At 45.9% G+C, this 24235-nt stretch overlaps 1 protein-coding gene across 3 annotated transcripts in view; it reads right to left on the bottom strand.

The window, feature by feature from the left end:
• Positions 1 to 24235, bottom strand: part of MAP4K5 (mitogen-activated protein kinase kinase kinase kinase 5) — a 110138-nt gene that overhangs the window by 74593 nt on the left and 11310 nt on the right. The gene's annotated exons all lie outside the window — the stretch shown is intronic.

Consider the following 24235-nt stretch of genomic DNA (forward strand, 5'->3'; position numbering starts at 1 on the left):
GAGTTATAAGAGGTCTGTTCCCAACCGACTCACTACTACTTACTTCAATAAAAACAAAGTCCTCAGAGTATCCAAGACATGCAGTCTAGGTTTCTCCCAGTGGGAGTCAGGTGACTGGAGGAAACTGGGAGATAACCATCTGTGCTAGGTAAAACTCTGACTTTCACTTTAGGCAATTATGTGGATGGGACTGCAGAGCAAATTTGTCCCTGTGGAGAGAGGTGAAGGGAGTATTGGCCATTAAGGCACAGAACATGCTCCTCTCTCAAATGAGCAATTAGAAATCCAGCTTTAGCAATGGGTGGAATAAGGAGCTATTAGGCCATGGACTCAAATAGGTGATTCCTACTTTGTCAACACCCAGGTAAGATTCTAGATGCCTCCAATCCATGGAAGACCATCAGTCCTTTAAAAAAACCCTAGAGCAGGTGGGCTTTTGAAGACTGTCAAATGCCAGGCCAAGATACCAGACCAGCGCTGTTCAGCTAAAGACAACCACCAGTTAAGCCAACTAGAGGTGCATCGATACATTGGTCCCATATCGGATCAGCACTGATATAAGGAAAATTGACAGCATCATCAATCGGCATTTTTGGCTGGTAGGGCCAATGAATGCCTTGTGCATGCATGCAGCCACAGCGCAGCATGCAGGGGGCAGGGGCAGGAGCACAGCCCAACAGCGTGGAGAGTAGCCAGATCCAGTTGGTAAGTCTGTTGGGGGGGGGGGGGGTGCAGATTGAGGCCCCTGCAGTGAGGGAGGGAGTGGGGCTGGGGCAGGTGCTGCCCAGGTTGGACAGGGCACGGGACAGAGCCACGAGCAGCTCATCTGGGGGGTGGCTCCAGCCACTGCACATACCCCAGGAGGGCATGGGGGGCATGTGCCCCCAGATCTGTGTGGGGTGAGGGTGGGCTGCTGCTGCAGGCTGGGACCAGGGTGGTGCCGGGCTCTTCCTGGCAGGGGGCTGGGCTGGACTGCACTTGGGGCAGGTGGTGGTGGCGGCACTGGGAAGAGGGCTACGGGGGGGGCTGCAGCCACCTCAAAATTCGCCATAGCCCCCTCCTAATCTGCTGCCTACCCCGAATGCAGCCTGGCCCAACCCCCATGCCAGGAAGAGCCCAACCCCAGCCCCAGCCTGCAGTAACAGCCTACCTTCTCTCCACACAGATTCGGGGGCACACACCCCCATGCCCTCTTGGGATGCATGCAGCAGCAGGAGCTGCCTCCCCCTGCATCCCTCGGACAAGCCATGACTCCATCCTGTGGCCTGCCCCAGCTGTGCAGCACCTGGCCCTGTCCCAGCCCCACTCCCACACTCACCACAGGGCCTCCGTCTGCTCCCCCTCGCCTCTTCCCTCGCAATACAAGTATATCGGAAATCGGATCGGTATTGGTCGATATGGCTCGTTAAAAATTGGCCACCGGTATCTTCCCAAAAAATCTCTATCAGTGCACCCCTAACTGCTACAATAGTCCAAACAAGATGATTCAGAAGCATAATATACATTGTTACTTGCTGCCCTACAGAGGAAACATTTCTTTTCCTGAAAGTGCCATTTCATCAGACATAGGCAGACAAGGTTCCTTGGGTGAATTTGATATCTTTTATTAGACCAACCCAAATAGTTGGAGAATAGTTATTAAGCAAGCTTTTGAGTTCAAAAACCCTTCGCCAGGCTAAGGAGGTTTCAGTAGTCGGTGTGTGCTCTTCCTGGATGGAATGAAAAGTAAAGAAGCCAGGGGCTGGGCTGGGGAGTGGTTTCTCAATGGCAGCAAACTCTTCACTTTTCCAGAGCATGTCATAGCACAAATAGCCTGCGTTTGGCATTCCCAAAAGGAGGCAGAGAGAAAGCAGGATAAGAGCCTTCCTGGGATAGCAAACTTGACAATAGCTTTAGAAAATCTGAAGGCTCCAGGCTAAGTCAAAGGTTATGTGTTCTCCACCTCTGGCCTGTAGAGTATTAACAGTCTGGAGCATTTGCTAGTGACCCACAGAGAAAGAACTGGTCATACAGAGGTCTGGCTTTTCCTGTTTTCAGCCACTGATCTCTATTTTTTTTGTTTAAATTGAAGGTATGCCATGCCCTTTCCTAATATTATTCTTCCATGGTAGAGGGAAGGATTTCTTAGGGTGGTAAGTTTTTATTTCACCAACTACGTAGCTAAGATAAAGTTTGACAAGCTTTCAAATGCAAGACATTCATTGTCATGCTCCCTGGTAAGCAGCAGATTTCGGTATCTTCCATATTACAGTAGTGTAAGAGTGTGGTTGTAACCATGATGGTCCAGAAATGATGTGGGAGGCAAGGATTCCTACCGTAACATGAAGATGCCAACAATGTAAACCTGATGAAGAATGCTTTGCATTCAAAAGCTTGCCTGACTTTATCCCAACCACATAGCTGGTCCAATAAAAGCTATCGCCTTAAGAAATCCTTGCTTCTCACAACTTCTGGACCATCACAGATTCAACATCACTCTTATACTACCTTATCCATGGTAGCAATACTGTAGTTGTAATTGCTGTACAGATGCTATACAATTGTCAGTAAAACACGGTGTGATCTGCCAGCTTTCTTTGCTACTCAAGTTATCTGGCACCGATTCATGGGTTGCAGCCAATAAAGATCATTCTGACCATCTTAATCTGACCTCTTGCATAAGAGGCCTTAATTCAGGGGAGTCTAAACCCTGCTTCCAGGCTAATTGCTGTTGTTGGACTACAGCAGGGGTGTCAAACTTATGGCCCACGGAGCCACGTAATCTGGCCCACAGGGTTCCTAGAGGTGCCAGGAATTCAGGGATGAGGCCTTCTGCCAAAATCAGAGGTATGGAGCACCACTGGGGGAGGGGGAGAACAATAAGCAATGGCCATTTAACCCTGGTGCTTTCATGATGCTGCTTGCCCTGCTGCCAGAGGCAGGGAAAGATCTGACCCCCAAGAAGCCCCAGTCTGACGCCCCTGGACCAGAGCATACATTTTAGAAAAACATTTAGTCTTGATTGAAAAACTGACAGTATGCACCACAGTTATTGGACAGCTTGATCAATTATGCTAATGATTAACTATCCACACCGTTAAGTTCATACTTAATTTATAGTGTGAATTGGCTAGCTCAGAGGTGTCCAACCCGTGGCAAAAGTGCCACAAGTGGCATAGGCAGCCTCTGCGTGCAGTGCACAGCAGATCAGGAAGGGGACAGGTAGCACAGCAGTTGATAAGACAGGAAGCAGGGGAGGATATTGGGGAGAGAGCACAGGGCAAGGAGCAGAAAGCAGAGCAGTAAATTGGGCAGAGAAACGGGATCAGAATAGCACTCGGGGATGGCAAGGGGCTAATTTGTTGCACGCTTGCTGAACATGTGTACTTCTGTTAGTCTAGCTTCAGCCTCCAGCCATTGAATCCTTGTCTGCAAAAATGAAGACCCTCTATTATTGGTTTTGTTCCCCAGGTCGATACTCATATAGGCTAATCCACTCCTCCCTTAGCCTTCTCTTTGATGCACTAAGTGCCTTGAGCTCCTTGAATCTCTCCCTATAAGGCATGTTTATCCGTCCTCCCTGTGTACCTTTACAACATTTCTAATTCAGTAACAACCCTCCTGAATTGCAGACTTCAGGCTGAACCAAGTACAACAGCAGCAATTTCACTGGTGCCCAACACAGACAAAGTTTAAACTTCTTTTCTCCTCCAACATATTCCTCAGCTCACGTTACACCCGATGAGAGGCAATGGCCCCTTTTAGAAGAAATAGATGCGGGGCTCCTGAGGCAACTCTCGGAGACCATAAAAGCTAAAGAGGCGGTAGTCATGGGGGACCTAAACTACCCGGACATCTGCTGGGAGACGCAGACAGCACGGTCCCATCGCTCACGCAGGTTTCTAACCTGTGTACAGGACCTCCACCTGACACAGGAGGTGCATGGTCCCACTAGGGGGAATGCCATACTGGATCTGGTATTGGCAACGGTAGATGACATGATAGGGGACCTACAGATCGGTAGCCATTTGGGAGACAGTGATCACCTTATATTAGAATTCAACATAAGACGGCGAGTGGGTAAGGTAACTAGTAGGGTGCAAGTGCTAGACTTTAGGAAAGCTGATCTCGATGCACTCAGGCGATTAGTCAAGGAAGCACTGCAGAGTAGGAGTTTTGATGGGATGGGAGCCCAAGAAGGGTGGCTGTGCCTAAAGGAAACGATCCTTCGGGCACAAAGCATGACGATCCCCGAGCGAGGCAAAAGAGGGAAAGGGGCCAGGAGGCTTCCATGGCTGACCAGAGAAATCCAGGGCAGCCTAAGGGCCAAAAGGGGAGCACATAAAAAGTGGAAACAGGGTGAGATCACTAAAGATGAATATACCTCCTCTGCTCGTGCTTGTAGGGAGGCAGTTAGGCGGGCCAAAGCTACCATGGAGCTGAGGATGGCAACCCACGTAAAAGACAACAAGAAATTGTTTTTTAGATATATTGGGAGTAAAAGGAAGGCCCAGGGAGGAATAGGACTGCTGCTAAATGGGCAGAAACAATTGGTGACAGATAGGGGGGACAAGGATGAACTCCTCAACGAGTTCTTTGCCTCAGTGTTCCTAAGTGAGGGGCACGACAAGTCTCTCACTGGGGTTGTAGAGAGGCAGCAGCAAGGCACCAGACTACCATGCGTAGACCCTGAGATGGTGCAGAGTCACTAGGAAGAACTGGATGCCTTTAAGCCGGCAGGCCCGGATGGGCTCCATCCGAGGGTGCTGAAGGCACTGGCCAACGTCATTGCAGAGCCACTGGCGGGAATATTCAAACGCTCGTGGCGCACGGGCCAAATCCCAGAAGACTGGAAAAGGGCTAACGTGGTCCCCATTTTCAAAAAGGGGAGGAAGGAGGACCCGGGCAATTATAGGCCGGTCAGTCTCACCTCCATCCTTGGTAAAGTCTTTGAAAAAATTATCAAGGCTCACATTTGTGAGAGCCCGGCAGGACAAATTATGCTGAGGGGAAACCAGCATGGGTTTGTGGCGGGCAGATCGTGCCTGACCAACCTAGTCTCTTTCTATGACCAGGTTACGAAACGCCTGGACACAGGAGGAGGGGTGGATGTCGTATACTTAGACTTCAGGAAGGCCTTTGATACGGTATCCCACCCCATACTGGTGAACAAGTTAAGAGGCTGTGATGTGGATGACTGCACAGTCCGGTGGGTGGCAAATTGGCTAGAGGGTCGCACCCAAAGAGTCGTGGTAGATGGGTCGGTCTCAACCTGGAAGGGTGTGGGCAGTGGGGTCCCGCAGGGCTCGGTCCTTGGACCGATACTCTTTAATGTCTTCATCAGCGACTTGGACGAGGGAGTCAAATGTACTCTGTCCAAGTTTGCAGACGACACAAAGCTATGGGGAGAAGTGGACATGCCGGGAGGCAGGGAACAGCTGCAGGCAGACCTGGATAGGTTGCACAAGTGGGCAGAAAACAACAGGATGCAGTTCAACAAGGAGAAATGCAAAGTGCTGCACCTAGGGAGGAAAAATGTCCAGCACACCTACAGCCTAGGGAATGACCTGCTGGATGGCACAGAGGTGGAAAGGGATCTTGGAGTCCTAGCGGACTCCAAGATGAACATGAGCCGGCAGTGTGACGAAGCCATCAGAAAAGCCAATGGCACTTTATCGTGCATCAGCAGATGCATGACAAATAGGTCCAGGGAGGTGATACTTCCCCTCTATCGGGCGCTGGTCAGACCGCAGTTGGAGTACTGTGTGCAATTCTGGGTGCCGCACTTCAAGAAGGATGCGGATAACCTGGAGAGGGTCCAGAGAAGGGCCACTCGTATGGTCAAGGGCCTGCAGACCAAGCCCTACGAGGAGAGACTAGAGAAACTGGACCTTTTCAGCCTCCGCAAGAGAAGGTTGAGAGGCGACCTTGTGGCTGCCTAGAAGTTCATCACGGGGGCACAGAAGGGAATTGGTGAGTATTTATTCACCAAGGCGCCCCCGGGGGTTACAAGAAACAATGGCCACAAGCTAGCAGAGAGCAGATTCAGATTGGACATTAGGAAGAACTTCTTCACAGTTCGAGTGGCCAAGGTCTGGAACGGGCTCCCAAGAGAGGTGGTGCTCTCCCCTACCCTGGGGGTCTTCAAGAGGAGGTTAGACGAGTATCTAGCTGGGGTCATCTAGACCCAGCACTCTTTCCTGCTTATGCAGGGGGTCGGACTTGATGATCTATTGAGGTCCCTTCTGACCCTAACATCTATGAATCTATGAATCTTTTGGCCAGTGTCACACTGGGAAGCTCAAGTTCATACACCGTGACCCCCAAATCTTTGTCAGTCACTGCTTCCTACAGTAGTCCTCCATTCTGTATGTATGGCCTACAGTTTTTGTTCCCAGACGCAAGACTGCGGCCAACTGACTGAAAAACCTAGTTCTCTGGTATCAGTAACCTCTCTTCTTCTTAACTGACCATCTTTTTTTTCCCAACAGCCGACTTAGTCAGTTTGATCTAATAAAATATATCACTCACAAAACCCCTTGCCTCAACTTTATCAGTAATGATACTGTGGCTTCCTGTTCTTTGCTAAAAACATTAAAGAGCATAGAGGCAAGATCTGATCCATGTGGGACCTCATAGGAAACATGAGCTGCTTAACTAAGATTCCCCATTCACAATTAAGTTATGAGATGCATCAGCTAGCCATGCTTTCAATCCATTTATTTGTGCCGCATTAACGTGTCATTCTAGTATCTTAATTGAAACAGTGTGCCGTGTCAAGTCGAATGCCTAGGTACCTTCTATAAACATTGCTATCTTTTTAAACTAAAATATTTTATATTTTTAAATGTTATATTTCGAAAAGTCTGTTTCCATAAATCCGTACTGAGTGGCATCAATATGCCCCACCCGAAACTACTCGAGTGCTGTACCACGTCCTGTACGAAACGTTCTGTTCCATTAATTTGCCATGGACCAAAGTTAGGCTGCAAGGCATGTACATTTTCTGTGTTATCCAATTTACCCATTTATAAGGTTTGCACAATATTCTTCTAGTCCTCTGGAACTTCTTCAGTATTGCACAACTTAATTGAAAATCAGCATTAGCCAGAGAGCTTCTCAGACAATGCTTTTTAATTTTTTTGGATGAAAAATTGGACCTTCCAAGTTAAAAATATCCAACTTCAGTATTGTGCGTTTAACATCCCCCCTGAGTTATTCCTGGAATGGAAAGCATTTCATCATCATCATGTGATTATAATTACATCAGATGGCTTTTCCCAAATACAGAGTAGACATAAATATTACAGAATTTGTCTTTTCTGCAATTTTTCAAACAATTCTACTATTCCTATCTAGTAATGGACAGTTACCAGTTAGGCTTCTTTTTGTTCCTGATACTTAAAAAAAACCCCACTTTCTTATTGTCCTTAATTTGAGTGGCCACTTATTTTTCATTGTATCCTTACCCATTATCTACAATTCCCGATGAAAAGTCTTGTAAAAACCCTTTGAAGTCACCCTTAGAGCACTTCACTCATGTTTCGGAGCCTACGTCTTCAGCATCACAGAGGCCTCGGTGGTGAATCACAGACCTCAGCACTACAGGTGCGGATTCTGGTTTCTTCAACACCGTGTTTTTAATGCTGGTGTTGTTCTCAACTTGCCCAGCACTGAGGTCAGGGAAGATCAGATGAGGTTCAGATGATATCAAGGCAACCTAACCCAGTTGCTTTACACACAAGATGCTGATCTGGTCCAAAACCCAGGGACTTGCCTCACAGTAGGTCCTCTGTGAGGAAGGCAAAGACTCTTTTCTGTTGTTCTAGGCCCAAAATGTAATTATATGCCAAGCAGCAACCCAGGGAATGGCTTTCCCCAAGCCAAGCAGTGACTGGACAGTTCAATCTAAGGGAACGTGAATGGGCATAATGTGATCCACTTAAAATCTGTCCTTAGTCAAACTCTCAAAAACTGCATCAGCCAGAGCTAGTGCAGAAATACAGACACACAGGAACGCTGCGCTATAGAATAAATTAGCTGTACGACACAGACCAACAGAGCAAGGGAAATTTTTGGTTATAAACGTCACCAAAAAAAAAAAAAGTCATTCTGGACATGGAGCTAGCCCAGGAAAGGAAGGACCTGGGGCTCTGTAGGGTTTTTGTAACCTCTGTTCCAGCCTTCATTTCCCATGGCAGGGGGCTCACACACATTTCCAATCAGAACTGCCCTCTGGCATGTACAGGGTACACCAGAGAGACACCAGCTTTCTTTTTTAGTTCAGATGATATCAGGGCTGAGTTGATGACCTAGAAATGGGCCAGCAAGATACCATGTATGGCTATCAGAGGGTGATGCTATAAGTCCAGGGGAAGCAGATACAAGCTCCCACTTACTACAATTTCAGTGTCTTAATTCCATGCTCAAAGTCAAAAGTAGTCACAAGTTTGGAAATGTTTTTTGGTGGAATATCATATTGCTGACCATAATTACAAGATTTTTACTGCGTCTTAAAGCTTTCCTCAGCCTTGCACTAAAAAGCTGTCAGAGGATACTGGAAATCACAGACGTGACCATTCTGCCTATGACGTTCCCTGCCACACCCCTAACACACACAAAAGGGAATCCATTTTGGCTATCCAACCACAAGAAATAAATGAAAAAAACTGGTTTCTAAACCAGTTGTGCATACGACAAGATGAGGCATTTAAAAAAAGGACTCCAACTCGGGAACTTCTGGTCTATGTTACTAAGCAGTGAGGACAGAGGCAGGAGCGAATGAATAGGGAAGTCGATTCATTTACTGAACATTACAGTTACAAGCAGCTTATGTACCTAGGTTTTTCTAACCTGGCAAGAGGGAGACTCAGGCATCCATCTCCCAGCCTCAGCTTCAACTTCTACCTTGACAGCACATCTAAAAACCCCTGGCCTCCCACCTCTTCATCATCTGACCACCAACCTTGGATCAGCTGTCCCCACTCACCAGGCTGTCCATTGCTTGACCTGGTCTTCACTAAATATTGTTCCTTCAATTATATCAATTCCTCCATCGTCCCTCTTGGACCTCTAGTAACTGACCCTCATTTGCCAGCCTTGAATTCAAGCCAATGGACTTGTTTGCAACATCAGGTCCCTCCCTGTCCTGTTTTATATTCTTGACTATTCCTCAACTCTCTACAAGAAGCATCTTGGCCTCCTCCTTTTCCTGTCACTGGTAGGGAGGGTCCTCATCTGCTCTCTGCCTCTATCCTCTCCCTTTTCATGAGTCCCCTTGCCCCAAGCAGCAACTCCAAGCACCTCACGTTTCTGGAGCACTGTCCTTATCTTTCCTAGCCTCAAAAAGCAGGCCTTTGAAATTATGCCTCTGCACCTCTAAACACTCTGAGCACACTACCGCCATCCGCTGACTTCAGCTCTCCTCTTCCACCTCCAGCCAAGACGCACGACAGTCCAATGACGCTGATCTCCAAGTTTTTGATTTAAACGGCATCCTCCTTGGCACTTCAGATGGTACCTTTTTTTGCCAGCATTCTCCATTTTCACATCTCTGCCATCTCCTGGTTCTCCTCTGACTTCTCCTCCTCATTCTTCCTGTATCTTTTTAAAGGCAGCTGTCCCCGTGTCCCTTCCATAGGGGTCCTTCTGGGTTCTGTGCTGGGGCTTGCTATTCTTCATTGAGGACCCTCAGTCCTTCCAGTCACAGCTACCAGCCCATGTGCATGACACAATTCTACCCCTGACCCATCTCCTGTTTATTCCCTCATTACACATTTCCACACCTCCTCCATGTCAATTTAACATGACGAAATGACATTTGGGTCACACTACATGCAGGAAAGCAGCTTCCTTTCTCACATGCGGAAGTCCACTGTGCTAGTGCCAAACCAGGGTACAGTCAGTACTCGAGCTGTGATAAGGTTAAAACATGAAAGTATGAAAAGCATTGCAAGCATTAAGCAAATGAACAACAACAAAAAACCACACCACATAACACAGGATAAAGAGCAGACGCTGACATTTTCTTATGATCATGACAGACATGTACCATGCGAGACTTGTTTGGACCAGGCACAGAAGCCCAGAATAAGGGTTGAGAACTAGAAAATTCAGAGCTCATCTTTACAGTCAAGCCTCCTGGAAAGTCGTAGTAAGTGTCAGGTATCGGCACCACCACCAGGACGCTCTATGGGACCACGTATAGGGTCCCCTTAGTCATTAGCAGTGAGCTTGAGTTGTACTACCCTCCTGCAGCATCCCGACACCCATTAGACTTGGAGACTTTTTCCAGCAGGACACTTACTCTGACTTGCTCACCTCTTCATTTTTAGAAATGCATGCAACTGCAAGGCCTGATTCATGTTTCAATATACCTTGCCCAACTGTCTGGTTAAACAACGCGCTGGCCATTTGTATGGCACAGTTGTTCTAGCTACCTGTGCATACTAACACACTATTCTGGAAAGGTCCTTAATTCCTTACTGAATCACTGACCAAAAAATGCTCAGGAGGAATTTAAGGGAGAGATGCACTCCCTTCCTCTAGCCTGGGGATAGGTAAACTTTCCCAGCTGTGAGCCACAATGACCCACCATGACTTAGAGGTGGGTGGATAGGTGAGCACCAGGACCTGGCCACCACTTCTCCCAGCAAGGGGACAAGTGGCTGCAGCCAGAGCCCCCCACTGCCGAGCACTGCCCAAGTCCTACGTCTGCAGGCTGGATCTAAGGTTGCTGACCCCTGCTGTACCCTACAGCCTTGGTAAAGGAGAGAGTGCCATGAAGGCCAGAGAGGGGCAGAGAGTTTCCACAAAAATCAGAAACCTCTAAGTCAAGAGAAAAAGGAGTCACAGGAACTTCAACACTGGCAAATGGCATCAAACTCAAGGTCTACCTGATCCTCCGTGCTGTCTCCAACATGGACCAGGACCGGATGAGGACCAGAGGAAGTACCCAGAATTGCACAGGAGGCAGTCATGGGAGAATTTGTGACCCCCACCTCCCCCCGGTCTCTGACAACTACAGACTCATGCTCTCCTAGCTCGCCCGACCTTTGTTAGCACAACTCGGCACTACCTTGATCTCTACAGAATCATTGCTTCAACCTTGGAGAACTATATTCTGATAGAAAGGGTAGGTAGGACACTGGACAACTAACAGTTAAATTCTGGAGCAGTCACACAGGACACACTATTAATAAAGCCCACACAGGTGCCAAACCTGCAGTGATACCTCCTGCCCCCTGCGTACAATCCTGACCCTACAGCCCAGCCCAGATCAGTGGCTGACATTTTTAAGCATGCAGCTTGTAACCAAAACCTTCTCTCTCACCCCATCCAGAAGTACATGCATCCTAAGTGAGCTGACAGGGGTCCGTGCTTGAACAGCATCAGGAAAGCACCTTCATGGAAGAAACTGGATTCTTTTTATCTGGCTATTCTGGTAAAAAGCTTTACAATCAGAGGTTAAAATGAAACTTTAAGCAGCTCCATGCCTGAGTGTAGGACTAGAGGTCCTCAGATGTCCACCTAAGCAGCATTCTTCAAAGAAGACCAAAAATCTTCTCTAATCTCAGGACAAATCAGGCCAACCACATATGGAAAGGATCTTCTCTGCAGTCCACAGCTCAAGACCAAGTAGCCTTTGCCGGCTGCCCTCCAACTGTGGAGAGGATGGAAGGGTGCTCTGACCCTGGCCCAGTCCCAACTGGGAGCCCTCCGAAGCACTGCCCTGCAAGCCCAGCAGATTTGTATCTGGGTTCTCCTGTGTGCTTCCTCCACACAACAAAACCATAAGAGTCCTTATACCTGAAAAGCCTCCTTATTAGCAGGAGAGAGGGCTGGAGGTAGGCCCCTGTGCATACAGAACGTCTCTATTAAAATATAGACACGCTGAACAGACATTTCTCTGCTGTGATGAAAACCTGTTTGTGAATGGACAAACAGTGAGATGCAAAGGGCTAAAAAAATGGCACTGCGATTCCCCCCAAAATTAAAGCAAGTCTTACTCGGTGGTACATGATTTGGGCAAGACAGAGACAACTGCATGTCCCATTCTGACTCTCAGCAACGCTCCCTTCATTTGCCAATTGAGGCAGGTAACACATAAAACAGGTGTGAAACTCACCCCAAGCTGCCTGAAAAATACCTACCCACAATTTCTAGTTTTCTGAAGTCTTTCATTTCTAGGGGACCAAAACACCCAGAGTAATTGTTCGCTCTGTAATTTTCCAGCTGGATTTCTAAGCTAGAAAGCAGTACCAGGCTCTTTTATAGTGAAAGGCACAGAGGCTTTCAGAAATTGTTTCCTAAACAGAGACTTTACAGATTCAACCCACTACAAAGATCTGTCTCTCACATCTGTAAGCCACTATTTCATCTTAAAATAAGCCTCATATAGAAAGAAGAATCACATGGGAAAACTGAAATTACAATCTATACTTCTGCATTTCTCTTTCCCAGAAATTGATACTATGGTAGTGTCTAAAGAGCAATCGGGTGTGAGCACATCAGAGCTCGGGGCTCTGCAGGTATAGATGATAACCACTATTTGCTCCTTCTTCAAATTATGATCTCCAAGCACAAAATAAAGGACATGTCCTGTTTCTATGCTCACTCCACCTGCGTTTTCCTGCTGAGGAGATAAGGCCCAGATAATGGCAAGCTAGTGAGGACCCTAACGGATATCACCCACAGTGAGGTGTAAATGGCTGTCAGTATTACAGCCCTGGTTCAAGTCCCTTTAGGCTTGACGACCTGTCCCTTTAAAAGAGGAGTATCAAACAAAACACAGGAATTTGGGGGCAAGGTGCTAGTGGAGGTAGGGCCTACTGTTAAATTCCAGGGTACAGAGCCCTGCTGGGACTCATTTCAGTAGTGGCTGTGTTAGTCTACACAGCTTTCTGAGCCAACACAGCATCTCAGGCTCCCACAGCAAACATCTCTGCCTGCTGGAGGTCGGTCCAGATCTGGCCTGCGACAGGACCCACACTCTGGATCCAGCCCAAGGGCCTAACAGATTTGAAACCCCTGTGTTAGACCATGTCTGTACAGCACCTAGCACAATGGCATTAGAATGAAACCTCTCAAACTTTGTTATTTGCCAGAGATTGGAAGAGGAAACCTGGCACCTTTAGGCGCAACTTGAATGCAAATAAAACTGAAAGATGCTGGCAGCCAGTGAAGTGGAGAAAGCACATCCAGTAGCAAGGAAAACTAGTGGGGAGATCTTCCTCTTACAGACTGCAAACACATTTTTCCTTTAGGGCAGTGTTTCTCAACCCGTGGACCGCAACCCAAAAGTGGGTGGCAAGGATATAATTGTTGGTGACCCTTTCATATGAAAAAATGGGGAAAGTGACAGATTTTCTCCTGTAAAAAGAAAAAAATGTGGGAAACCACAGGTTTCCCCTTGCAGGCTGGCAGGAGGCTAGCTACTTAAACTATTTACTGGGTTGAGACTGGCCATCAACGTTTACAAGCAGGTCCTTGTACAAAAAAGGTTGAGAACACTGCTCTAGGGCAACTGTCTTGCTCCTGTCCTCCTGAGGCTGAGAGCTGATGGGCAAAGTCTTCTTTTTGTCCAGTGGAAGCCAATCCTTTTGGCAGGAGTGCCACAGCTTCCCCAAATGCTACTCAAACCAGTCTGCTATGCTTTCTGCTCCCTGCCCCGTGCTCCCTTCCCTATCTGTCACTGTGTTGCCTGTCCCCTCCCCAAACTGCTGCCTGTCACATACAGAGGCTGCCCATACCATGGTTTAACCACCCCTGCTGTTGTCCATCCATGTATGAATTCTGCTCTTCTACCCAGTCAGGGATAGCGCATTTAAAACACTGCAGCAAAATTTCAGGGCCGATGAGACACGTATTTTCTATTAGTACCAACCATTACAGGGGGACAAGGGCCAGAAGCAACAAGAAGAACAGGGTGACTCAACAAATACATATGCATTTATATTTATTAGTAAAGGGAAAACAAAAATTCATTTAACCCAAAAATATCACCAACGTAGGTATTTGGTACGCTCATGATGCAGTATCTTGGCAAATCATTCTTTACAAAGATATAAGCATGAACCCTTTACAAAACTGGAAAAAGCAAGGACCAAAAATAAACTCTAGCCATGGAAATACTACATAACGACCAATCCAGTGCTAAAGAAACAAATACTGCAGGAGAAGAAAAGGTGTGATCTTGACTTCATTGCTATGGAAAATGGCAGAAAGAATTTTCAAACTCATAATAGATAAAAATACCTAGTAATAAGAGCTGCCCCAGAAATCGGACTTACTTCCCAAAGGATGAAATAGGCCCTGATACACCAAGGCCTAATCCACCAAAAGGTTTTATACCCATGAAAAATCCCGGTAACATCAAAGGGACTGCTAGTATCCTTGACATTAAATGCTATATTGGTGTAGTTTATAAAGGAAAAAGGCAGATGGAGGAAATGGGTCATTTCAAACACACTATAGGCCCACTCTCTCATCTCATCTGAGTTTAACCCTTTAACACTAAATGTGAAGGCAAGAAAACTTGTGAGATGCATTTTTTTTTAATTAGGTGTGCAGATCAAGACGTAACAAGAAATGGTGATTGAGTCCTGTACATTTTTCTAGTGATATGACAAGAACGCACTGTTTCTCAGCTGCACAGAATTTCTTTATTCCCCAAAGACATTTTTTCTGCTTGAACCAATGCAAACAGAAAATAATTAATACATGCATCAGTCAAAACTTGGACAAACCACCATAGCCGCCACTAGTACAGTTTGTGATGACCTGTCAGGATGGCCAGTAGCCCGGGGGGTCAAGACAGCAGCCACTGGGTGTAAGAACATCTGGTGCCCTCCTACCGCAGCCACCACCACTCATCTCGCTGAATCCTGTCACCAGCTGCACTGGACCACAGTAAATTGCTGCATTAACCCCCTGGCTGCTGACCACCTCCACCCACAGCGGTAGTACCTCCCAGAGGAGGGGACATGAGGCTACCAAGGGGACCAGAGCTGCTGCAATGCAACCCCCATGAGCTCCCAGATTCCTGCAATTTAAGACCTTTGCTCCTTGCCCAGTCTCTTGCAGCCACAGAGAATAGTCTCACCACTCTCTTTAAACCACCATTTACTTATTTGAAGACTCTTATCAAACCCTGCACCGTGGTCTTTTCTCCAGATTAAGTAATCCTAGTTCTTTCTGCCTTTCTTCACATTCTCAGGACCACTCATTTTTGTTGCTTTCTGCTGGGCTCTTTCTAGTTCTAATTTGTTCACATCTTTCTTGAAGTGTGGTGCACAGTACATCAGGTGAACTATCACCAGTGCTAAATAGAGGCAATCATTTCTCTTAACATGTAAAAGATGTTCATGTTAATCAGTAAACTGTACACTTTTTTTTTTTTTGCACAATAAAAGCACACTATTGGCGCATATTCATCGCACTGTCTGCTATAACTTCCAAGTCCTTTATGGCAATGCTGCGGCCCAGCCAATCATTTTCCTTCCCTAAGCACAAGACTTTTGCACTTGTCCTTATTGACTTTCATTTCATAGACATGAAAATGACTTTCATTTAATTAAGCTTGGACCATGTTTCCAATTTATCCAGGTCATTCTGAATCTTAATTCTATCCTCCAAAGTGTCTGTAACTCCACCCAACTTGGTGTCAGCTGCAAATCTGCTAACTGTGCATTCACTCCCAGTCTCCAAATCAATTAATGAAGATATTAAACAGGACAGATCTTTAGGGAACTCCACTCAATACTGTTTCCCAAGTAGACATCAAACAGTTGATGACTACTCTTTGGGCACTGTAACAGGCTGGCCTTGCAGGGCCAGGTCTCAGCGCCAGCCACCTGCCTGTTCTGGACTAAACCCGCCTGCCACGCCTTGATGAAAATAACATGAAGGTTATTTCTAAAGTGGGAGGCTTCCCATTGTTTGACCTCTTGATAACAAGCGCCTAAGTATATGCTCCAACCTCCCCTTACACGTATTCCATCCCTCGCAGCTATTTCTATGTCACATCCAGTATTTCCATATTGTCCGTTCCAGTATTTCAGCCACATCCGGTATTTCCATATTATCCCCTCCGACAGATCTGTTTCCCTAAGTCAGTGGTTCTGCCTCTCACTAGGGCCACTCATCTTTACCACTCTCAACTGGGCCATTCTACACACTCAGCCCCTTGCTGGGCCTTCTGCCCCTCACTGGGTTGCTTCACTCTCCTGGCCCTTCCCGGGGCCATTGCGGTCTTTCACCCTGTGGGGCTGAAGTGGCTGCCGCCATGCCTGGCCCCCTGCACTAGGGTCTCTCACCCTGTAGGCGCAGGTGACTGCTACCGTGCCTGGCCCCACTACACTGGGCTCAGGTGTCCCCCTCTGGGCTTGCCTGGCCCAGGTCTCTTCCCTTGTCGGTAACCCACACATAGGCAGGGGCTGGGGTTTTCAGGTGCCCCTCCTCGCCTTTCACCAGGGTGGTAACTGGCCTGGTATTTCTAGGGGACTGTTCTACCACAAACAGCCCCACCAGACCACGCATCCCTGACAGGGTGCAGTTTTAGGTTATGCCCAGGAGCCTCCAAACCATCCCCAAAGCACCTGCCCTTACCTCCAAGATGTTCCAGGAGCAGCTTAGTCCAATGTTGCCTCCTGGCCTGCTCAGCACAGACTGCTCCTTCTCTCTCTGAGGGCCTGGGTTAAAATGAAGGCTGTTCTGCCTCCTCAGCCAATCCCAGGGTCCTCCTAGGGTCATGTGTTAGCCTTGATGAGGCTAGCACCCACCTGCTGGCTGCTCTACTGCCAACTAGAAACCTTAAAGTGGCAGGCACTGCAGCTGCCCTGCCACAGGCACTACAATCCAACCAATTAAATATAGTCTTTACAGTACTTTCCTTTAGACTATAGTTCCTTAATTTACTAGTGAGAATGTCAGGGTGGATAAAAACCAACAATTAAAAAAAAAAACCAACAGATTTTTTTTATTTAATTGTATTTTTAATATTTTTTTTGTTAAGATGCTTTTTAAACCCCCCCCCCCATATAAAATAGTTTTAATTTAAAATATGTTAAACCTCAAATATGTCATCATGGAATAGGGATTAACTTCTAATTATATACTATTTGAGACAATATTTTCATGTAACCTTTTTAGAAAAGTTTTATAAATAGGTCACAACAGGCCATGGACTATATTAGGGGACCAATTTTACGGGGTACCCACAGGCTCCTCTATAGATTAGTGAAGATTAAAGAAAACTGCTCTACTCAATGGAACTCAGTGCTCAGTTCAGAAGATCCCATTAAGCATCTCTGAAACACTTGGTTTCAGTTCTCAAACAGTGGATGTGTGTCTCCAGAACTAACATCCTTGTTAACAGCAGTGTATGGAAATGAGAGATAACAGACCTAATTACCCACCCATCAGTCCTCTTGTCTCTCTGCAAGTTTGTGTACACACAGGCAAGCCCTTACTTTTCTCTAAAAGTATGAAGTTTCAAGAAGTTAAATGAATAAATATCAAACAACAATAATGCACTTTTTTGTAGAAAAATGATTAAATTGAGGCTTCCTGACCAGTGATTTAAATCATGATTTAAACCATAATTTAAATCAATTTGGTTTAAATCAAATCCACCCTGGAGAATGGCATAAGAAAGTGTCCAAAGCCTTGCTAAAAAATCAAGGTATATTATATTCACTGCTCTTCCTCTGTCCACTAACCCAACCTATCATAAGAGATCAGGTTGGTCAGGCACAATTTGCTCTTGATTAATTCATGCTGGCCACTCCTGATCACCTTGTCCTCCTCCAGGTGCTTGGAAACAGATTCCTCAATGACCTGCTCCAAAATCTTTTGAGGGCTCTTTGACTTCTGTCAAACCAAGCAGTCTGTAATTCCTCAGATTCTTCCTATTTCCTTTCTCAGAGATTTGTCCTTTTTCAGTCATCTAGGACCACAATCAACCTCCAACATTTCTCAAAGACAGTCACCAATGCCTCTGATTTTACCTTACCTAATTGCTTCAGTACTCTAGGATCAGTTCCTCTCATAGCCAATGGTTTTAGTACTTTAGGATGCATCCTGTCCAGCCCTGCTGACTTGGAAGCACCCAGATCCTCTAAGTAATCCCTAACCTGTTCTTCCACTGCTCTAAGATGTTCATCTCCTCCTCTAAATAGATCATTAAAAAAGTATCGATAGTCTTAACAACCCTGCAAGTCACAGAAGTATTATCATCCCTATTCTATAGATGGTAAACTAAGATAAAATACAAACTTTTGTAAGTCACTGTGGCTCAGCTGAAGTTGAACACTTTTTTGTGTTTACCAAGATCTGGATGATGAAAACAGCTTAGTTGACTAAGCTGCCCAAGTCTTCAAGGCCTGCATTGCAAACACATGAGAAAACCTCACCCCGCTCTCCCAATCCCCTCGCTGTCTCTCTGTCCCTTTCTATCACACACACACTAAATCAAGTATGAAAATATTTTTATTAGTCGTCTGTTTGGTGAGAGCTTGTTTTTTCCCAGCTTCAAGTTGGGACTTACTTGACCTAAGGGCTCTTTTAAAAATCAGAACCAAGGAGCTGGTTCTGTCTTGTGTAAGACAGCCAGCCAGATTCTGCAGATTCCAGCTTTCACCCCGGTGTCACTTGTGTGCCATTTCCTAATACTCACAAGATATTCTAGCACATTCTTACAGATGTTTAGCTCTAACTCATAAACCTAAGTATTTTCCTCTAATAAAAAAAGTCATTTAAACGTAGAATTGCAGTGTTTTGTGCTGTGCCAGTACAGATTCAATGTAACTTCATTGGTAAGAAACATCTTTTCTTCAGTACCAGCATACACCCACCTCTCTTGAAAAACAAACTATCAGTAGCAAACTCAATAAAGGGAGCTTGACAAAACCATGTTAAAACGAAGAAGGCAGAGCTATTCTTCTGAATGGGGATCAGCTGCAGAGGGTAAGGTGGGAGAGTCATGCCACAAACGAAGCAACTGGGCTCCACGTGGCAGCTTTACAGCTCAGTGTTTGGAACAGGCTAAGCAGGCTTTTGGATCATGTGTTTCAACACCTGCAGGCAGGGTTACCATACGTCCGGGTTTTCCTGGACAAGTCCTCTTTTTGGGCCCTTTCATCTCTGTCCAGGTGGTTTTTTTTAAATATCAACAAATGTCCAGGATTTTGCTCTACTCAGCACTGAAGTTTTTCCTGGCACTTCCCGGCTTGCCCTAGCAAGGAGCTGCTGGGGGGGGGAAGCAGGGGAAGGGTGTTTGGAGGCAGGGCGCACACACACATGGCAGGCATGTAGCCAGGCAGGGCGGTGGGAGCAACCCTGGCAGCTGCAGGCAGGTAAGTCTGTAGGGGGCAGGGGCTGGAGGGCCAGGGCTTGGGGACTGTCCGGGAGGGCTGTATATGTGTGTGGCAGGGATGGACATGTGAGGGGGAGACAGGTGCCTGTTGGTAATAGGGGAAGCTGTCCAGATGCTTGGGCTGCAGCAGGGTAGGAGAGGCACCTGCCCCTCCAGCAGGGGAAGGGGGTAGGGGGACCTTCTGGGGGTGGTAGAGAGCTGCCCTGCAGCACCAGGGACAATGCCTGTGCGCGCAGGGGTGGGGCAGCAGGCTGGGAATGAGGCACTGGCAGAGCTGTGGGGAGCAGAGGGCTGCGGGTCGGGAGTGAGGGGCACAAACAGCACCAGGGGGCTACGAGTCAGGAGTGAGGGGCATCAGCAGGGACAGGGAGGCTGCAGGCTGTGAGTGAAGGGTACCAGCATGGTTGGGGGGTACTGCTAGTCAGGAGAGTGAGGGACAGCAACAGGGCTGGGTGGGGGGTGGCTGTGGCTTGGAAGCAAGGGGCAGGGGCAGAGCATGGGTATATCACTGCCCTTCCACAATCATATTACTAACCCCCCATGGGTCCTCCTTTTTGAAACTGGAGATATGGCAATCCTACCTACAGGGGTACTGATCTTCCTGCAAGGTCACACTGAGTTGAAATTTAAACTCTAATCCAGGGTAGAGCGATTCCAATCACCAACTTGAATTGGGATTTCAGGCAGCAAGCAAAAGAAATACTGATTTAAATCATCCCATTTCAACCCTATTTTGCATTTTTATTTTACAGTTATTTTCCTGAAGAAAAGCTGATTCTAATTGGTGGGTATATTAAGACATGTAAACTTGCAAAGTAAAACACAGCCTATAAAATGCATTATATAGTACAATACTTCTTTTTGCTGACCAGAAAGACACAGTATAAACATGCATTTCAGTAATTCTGTAATTTAAAATGCATTTATTTAGAACCTTAATTATATGTTACCAGGTTTGAATATGGTGAATGACAGTTCTAATTTATTAGATTAATTTTCTGATTTATGCCAAACGGCTTTTGGATGGTAATTTGAATTCAATTAAAATGCACAAACAAAACATTTTTAAATTGCTTCAATTATGTAAATAACAACTATGGTACAGGTGCAGGATATACAAGACAAGGGATCCAAGTATTTTGCAATTAAAAATAGCCAATTTATTGAACAAAAGAAGTATTATCTACAGCTAAATATGTTGAACTGTCTCCGAACATCACATCCTTCAAGATTATTCAGTTGGTAGATCTCAATTTCTCACACTTTTTTTTTTTTTTTACCCAGATTAGAAGAGGAAAAACAAGTTTTCCTTCTTTGAATGAATGAGTTGTTTAACTAAACTGAAACAAAGAATATACTCGCCCTGCACCTATGGATACAGCTGCAACCGAGAGATGCAGCACTGGTTTCATCTGTGTCTAGGTGCTTCGCCAGATGAGTGACTTCCCACCCAGGTCAGGGGCATAGCTGTCTTTAAAACATGAGCATCAAATCTGTATTACTCCTCTTTAAGTGTAATAGTTATTTAATTTCAGTGTTTGAAATGGAGCCATCATTTAATGATTTAATTCGTTATAATTAAGTAAAGGTAATTATATAACTTATATGATTTAATTATAATGTATCATTATATAATTATTGTTTCCAGGTTAATAATTTAGAAAAAATTTAAAAGTTACTACAACATCTTATAGAAGCAGGACATTGGCTACTGTGCTTCCCCTGTTCGACCTGTGGCAGGTTCGGATGCCAGGTCTGCGTTGTGTCAGGGTTGACTGTTGTCTTATGTAGAGTTTAGATTATTGGTTGTGTGGGATGGTTTGGATAGGGATGATCCTGCCTTAGGCAGTGGGCTGGACTAAATACTCTCTGGAGGTCCCTTCCAGCCTCTCTTCTTTATGACTCTATGACATTATGGGAATTTAGGCAATAGCATTTAAATAGCTTTACTTTTAAAACGAAAGATATATTTTAAATTGATTGCTTTTATTTTTTTACCTTTTAATATACGGGTTTTTTTGGGGGGGGGGGGAGGTTGTTTTGTTTTGTTTTTATCTACCATGGTTTATTCCACTTCGTTTGATCACTCCCCTTGCTTTGTGCTTGGCAGACCCTAGAAGCTGCTGCAGGAAATGAAGGACCTTTGCCCCTGAAGAAATCACCCCAAACTAACATAACTGCATGATCTGCCATCCTCATCCACAGAGGACAACGACTGATTTCTCAAGACATCTAAACTTCTGCTTTTTCTTGAGCAGCTGTGTAGATTTTCCATAGACCAGACTTCTTGAGCCAGATACCATGGAGGAATGTGGTTAAGAATGTTGGAAGAAATAATTAAAACTCATCCGAAGCACTTGGCTGAGTTTGCCTGCTTTTCTGTTTTGATTGCTTTTCTTTCCCCTGTCTTTCCCTCCGCTGTTCTAAAAGATTGATCAGGACTTAGCCTGAGGATTACCCATCGCTATTTCCTTCACTGTGGAAAATCCCACTGAGCTGACTATGTATGGAAGCTCTCAATCTAAGAAGCAATGAACTACCACACCTGTACACTTCACCCCAACCCAGAGCTACCGCAGTTCCGTGTAAGGAACTGTTTCAGGGTATGGACAGAAGTACTTTTTAACCAGTTTAAAAGGGGATGAGTAGCAGCTACTTGGAAGCATGCATCAGATATGATTTAAGTGTTGCGCTCATGTGAGCTTGTAGGAATACAAGTTAGCTAAATCACCCTAACTTTGACCCTGAATAAGGCAGCGCTGAAGTCAGAATGGTTCTGCTACACTTTTGTCAACAATTTATACTGGCATTCTTTAATAAGGATACAATAGTTATGTCTATCTATACCAGGGGTGGGCAAAATGCGGCCTGGGGGCTGGATGCAGCCTGCCAGGCCATGCTATCTGTCCCGCAGGGCCCCTAAAAAAATTTAGAAAATTAATATTTATCTGCCCTGAGCTGCCTGTCATGTGGCCCCTGATGACTTGCCAGAACTCAGTAAGCAGCCCTCTGCCCAAAATAATTGCCCGCCCGTGATCTATACACTCAGTTGCTTTCTTCCCTCAGTCCTTGGTTTCCTTCCTGCAAAGAGTACCATTGCAATGGAGGCTCTGTGATGTGTACACCTGCCTAGGGGGGAAAGCAGCAGACCATAAAACTATTTCACACAAAGATATGAGAACCAGCCCTTTTATCCTCGCCAACAGCCAAAATAAAAAAGCGGTTCCACAAGCTGAGAACAGATTACAGCCACACACTCAAAAACACAACTCATCATCACAATTGGTGACACAAAATAGACTGTTTCACAAAGTATCCCCGAAAAATACATGTTCCAAGTTTGTTCAAGATGAAGAAGGGTACTTTAGAAATCAATGCTGCCCAGACACCAACCACCAGAGCACAGGGCTTTCATCAACACTCCATTTCAACCTCAGTGCCCCATTTTCAAATGAAAATGCAAGTGCGTGAGATGCAATGAATGAAGGCCTGCATGAGAGACTAGCAGGGAATAAAGGAAGGCATTTTAAAGTCAATATTACCCAATAAACCTGAGCCAAGGAACAAAAGAAAAAGGGAGCGTCCTGCACTACAGATGCCATTTGTCCTCACTCGGCCACCTTTTGGAGCTAGTGGAATATAAGCTTGCTGCAGGGCTTTGCAACCAAAGCCCCCCTCTCATACATGCATCAGGATGATGCAGTGTACTGTTTCCTCACTTGTTCGCTCAGGACTTTTGTGCCTTGTAGCAGGCTAACTGATGCCCGAAGAGCAACTGGAGCAGCTGCTCCAAGCATCCCCTTTCCTCTCACAAACAACACACCCATCATGGATCACAGCCACATCAGTCAGTCCCTGCCCCTGAAAGCCCACAGTCTAGGAACCGGACAAAGCTCAAAGCATGGGCACACACAAATTGGGAGGGGTGGGGAAAGAGGCCATTGAGATGGCAAAGTGACAGAATAAGGAGTAATTTCTGCATATGCACAATGCTTCTGCAGTCACAAAGTACTTGCCAGCTTATCCAAAGCCCCAGAAGCTCCCCTCTTCAAACAATCCCATCTCACTCTCAGTCACCCCCTGCCCCAATCCAGTGTTTTGGGCCTTGTTTAAATGCAAGTTCTCGGTGGCACAGAAGGTGCCTCGGTGTGGTTTTTAAAGTGCTCTATTAACTTACAGAGCTATCTATTTTTTTGCAACTATTAAGGTCCTTTCATAAACAGCCAACTGAGAAGCAGAAGTGTCAGAGCTCAGAGTGGAGCTGTTGACATTTGCACAGTGACCTGCCTGAGAGAGGTTTCACCTTCCAGCAGAATCGTCATGTCCTGCCCAGTTACAGACCCAGATCTCTTCTAAGTTATCTGCTGGAGCAGGCATTTGGCCTGTGTCTACACACTTAACGCAGCCTAAGAAACTCTCCCCCTCCCTGCTCCCCAAAGTGAAAAGGATCATGGATGCTCTGTTAACATAAGAAGTCCATTGAATTTAGATCCTTTATACCAGGGTCCACAAAGCATGGCCCATGGGCACTTGCAACCCAGAAAGCATTGGTATGTGTCCTGCAAAGGGCTGAGGCCAGATTATTAAGAGAAAAAAAAAAATCAGCTGCATAATTCTCATTCAAGCTTAATTAAGAAACAATGCTAGATTCTCCTTATTGCAGCTCTGCATAAGGTGTATAATGCTACATCTACTGAAGGTATGGCATCCTATTTGAAGGATCATCTTATGTGGCTCCAGTGTGTTATCCTACCCACTTAATGGCCCTTCACAAACAAAACTTTGGGAACTCCTGCTTTCTACTGTGTTTCTCTAAGCTTCTCAACTGTTTAATAAAATGAGAGTTTAGACTTAAATTACTTCTTCACTCCCTAAAAAACT

Source organism: Alligator mississippiensis, chromosome 2 (genome assembly GCF_030867095.1).
Source record: "Alligator mississippiensis isolate rAllMis1 chromosome 2, rAllMis1, whole genome shotgun sequence".
Classification (NCBI taxonomy): domain Eukaryota; kingdom Metazoa; phylum Chordata; order Crocodylia; family Alligatoridae; genus Alligator; species Alligator mississippiensis.